Consider the following 3,792-nt stretch of genomic DNA (forward strand, 5'->3'; position numbering starts at 1 on the left):
TGAAGATCTTGGTGCCATCTATGTATGCCCCTTATGGAAAAATAGTGCAAATGATAATTCCCTATACAAAAACACAAAACCATTACTTGCTAAAGCCTCTACGCTTTATCGAGCACGCTTAGCAAACAGAGGTAAATATTTTATTTACTCGTCTATATGTACATATGTATATATGTATATATACAATATAGTTGCAGCTTACATTCTCGCTCTCTAATTTCGCTCGCAAATCACTAAATAAATTATTCAATATTCTTTGTCGCTTTCCTCTCCAATGATTTTTTTACACAATAGTTATTAGCATGGGCTTCCATTTACGCTAGCAGTATGTATGTACTAGCATTTTTAGTATCTACCTAATAAATATACATACCTCTCATTTTTGTGTAGTGGATTTTTGAGTGCTGAGAGTATAATCTCGTCAAAAACCCGTTAAGTACTTATTTATGTATACAAAGTGGAGCGCATCTGCTTTGTCTGTATGTCCAACTAAATATGTATGTATGTATGGAGGCACATTAGACCATACCAGAAAAATAAGTTCGCCATACATCTTCGAATCCAAAGTAATTTTGCAAGAAAATTTACATTTTTCGACGTATCTTCGGCATTTACAGTCGCGATATTAAAGTATGATAAATCGATGTTTTCGACTCGAGCAGAACCTTTTTTTTTTTTGTTCAAAAGTTTATTGACCTCAAGTAACCCGTACTAGTACAGATCTCACTTCTTATCATCCGAACGTACCAGCCTAATATCAGGAAAATGAAGCTTGGCAAAAATCAGTAAACTTTTGCTAAGGTATTTCGTTTATTCCAGTAAAACTATTTCAAACGAATTTTTTTATTGTCGAATGTAGGTGTCACAGAAAAATATAAAAATACGACCCCTAGGTTCGACTAAAAAATAGATAAATTTTTTTTCGAAATCTATTTATGTACTTGCAAAAATACTTGAGTGTGGAAGGTGTACGGTGATCTTTTTTTTTTGCCTCTAAGGTGTTAGGGACTAATATTTGTACATACGTACATACTAGTACCTACAACTTTGTGCATAAGCTCAATTAATAAAATTCCTGTTTGAGGTGAATATGTTCACTGAATCTCTTGCGCCATTCTTGCATTAACATATAGCATAACATATAACAAGCTGACTGCACGAGCTATTTTTTATGGCTTAATATAAGGTCAGTCATATTTTTTCTGAACAAGCCTACCGTGGCGAGACTGATTTTAGAAAGAAAAAAATGGATATTGGTCGTATCGGAAATCGAACCTGGGTCCTACTGATGTGTGAACTGCGTGGAAGCGTTCAGAGTTTTTCAAACTTATATGACATCTCTTCGAACGACTTTGATAAAGGCAGGCGTATAATCAAAAAATCACGAATGGTTGCGAAAGATCTTTGTATTAAATAAATTAAGACGGGAAGGCCAATAAAACTGTTTGCTGTTTTGAATAAAAATCACTTCACTTTAGCATATCAATTCTAATAGGAAATATGTCCAGTGGAGATCGCATGTATGTATGCATTTTTCGCAGTATGTACCACTAATATTGTCTTATAAAGCGAATGTAACTTAACAGTGGTCTTCAGTTGTAAGCCGCGCTCTGAGTTGGACAGTCACTCGCATATTTCACAGTCTTATCAATCGTTTTTCGCACAAACAACCGCAGAGATTATTTCATTTCAACAAAATGTCTATTGATATCAAAAATGTTTTGATTTGTGATGCAGTTGATAAAGCCTGCGTCGAATTGCTACAAAGTAATGGCATCAGTGTGGACACTAAACTTAAGCTACCCGTTACCGAACTGGTTCGCGTGGTGAAAGATTACAATGCTGTTATTGTACGTTCCGACACTAAAATAACTGCTGAGGTTATCAAGGCGGGTGCAGAGGGCGGCAAACTAAAAGTGGTGGGTCGCGCTGGCGCTGGCGTTGACAACATTGATGTGACTGCAGCTACACAACATGGTGTTGTTGTACTCAATACACCCGGCGGAAATTCCATTTCGGCATGCGAATTGACTTGCCTATTAATTGGTGCACTGGCGCGTCCAATTGTGCCGGCAGCGCAAAGTTTGAAGGAGGGACGTTGGGATCGCAAGCTGTACAGTGGTTTTGAATTGTATGGCAAGACGCTCGCTATAATCGGTTTGGGACGCATCGGCCGCGAAGTGGCTATACGTATGAAGGCATGGGGTATGCGTACAATTGGCTATGATCCCATAACGACCGAGGAGGAGGCACGTGCGGCCGGCATTGAAAAAATGGAATTGGACAGTATTTGGCCATTGGCCGACTATATTACCGTTCATACGCCACTTATACCGCAAACTAGGAATTTGATTTCTGCACAGACACTGGCAAAGTGTAAGCGTGGCGTGAAAGTGGTGAATGTGGCTCGCGGCGGCATTGTGGACGAGCAAGCTGTTATCGATGCGTTGGAGAGTGGTATTTGTGCTGGCGCTGCTTTTGATGTTTACCCCGAAGAGCCACCAAAGTCGACAGTTACTAAGGCGTTGATAGCACATCCCAAAGTTGTGGCTACTCCACACTTGGGTGCGAGCACCGCTGAGGCACAGGTGCGTGTAGCTGTTGAAGTTGCTGAGCAATTCATCGCATTGACCGGAAAGTCACAAAAATATACAACCTATGCTGGAGTTATTAATAAGGATGTACTAAAAGCTTAATAATAAAATATTTGTATGACATAAAAATTTGTTTATTAATCTATGGGCAAAAGCTTGGCAGGAAAATTTAGGAAATAAATTCGTATATTTTCCGTGTGGGAAGTGGATATGGGAACTGATAATTTTTCGTAATCTATAAACTTATATATACAAATTAAAATAATCGCAAAAATTAGGTTACTCACAAGATATCGTGGTACTGTCTTTAAAGTCGTAACCAGGGACCGAACATAACAGTTATTGATGAAAACGGTCATGGAAAAATTCACTATGAAGGAAATGTTCTACAACTAAGTGATACATACCAATCGATTTCTTTTTCCACCGAGACTCAAATTTGAAAATACATTTTTATTTGCAATTTTTATGTAAAATTAAAAAAAATAACAATTATTTTTGGTTTTTATATTATAAATCCAAAATAACAATTATTTTGTATTCCTATATTTTATGTATTAGATAACAGTCATTGAAGACTTTTATTTATAAAAGATCAATAAAAATCAGTCAGTGACTTTTACTTTTAAAGTTCATCAATATAATTCAGTCACCGACTTAGATAAAATCAAAAATAAATGATGCAAACCAAACTTGACAAGGGATGACGGAAATTCGTTCCAAAATAAATCATCTTACCACCCTGTCGGAAAAATCAACCAACACCAACACTCAAAAATAAATGTTATTTTGAATTTATAAAATAAAAGTCAGAAATAACCGTTATTTAAGGAGTAATTAAATAAAAGTCAACAAATAATTGTTAAAGAGCGATTTTTTTAATAAAAGTTATAACTGTTACGGTCCCTGGTCGTAACGATAGTTCTGTTCGCTATGCAAAAAAATTGTAGAAGCTGGTACCAATTGTTACCAAATCGCGTTCGTTTGGACAAAAAACTTGTAAAACTAGCAAGGAGAGAGCACAATTTTGACATTTCATTTAGGAAAACTTTTGCCAGCAAGAATTTGCAAGCAGGACTGTGGCACACGGTTGCCTTTTTGTCAACAATAATTTGAATCAACAAGTTCGTTATATTTAACAAATAATTTTTAAGCAAAAAATAAAACCGACTTCAATTCTCATATAAAAATTTAAGAT

General features: G+C 36.2%; 1 pseudogene; it reads left to right on the forward strand.

Annotated features, from left to right (window-relative positions):
• Nucleotides 1-1,580: 1,580 nt before the first annotated feature.
• Nucleotides 1,581-2,798, forward strand: LOC108374446 (D-3-phosphoglycerate dehydrogenase pseudogene; annotated as a pseudogene).
• Nucleotides 2,799-3,792: the final 994 nt, after the last annotated feature.

The sequence above is a fragment of the Rhagoletis zephyria genome, unplaced genomic scaffold, assembly GCF_001687245.7.
Source record: "Rhagoletis zephyria isolate East Lansing unplaced genomic scaffold, Rhagoletis_zephyria_1.1 Rzeph_scaffold_07727, whole genome shotgun sequence".
Classification (NCBI taxonomy): Eukaryota; Metazoa; Arthropoda; class Insecta; order Diptera; family Tephritidae; genus Rhagoletis; species Rhagoletis zephyria.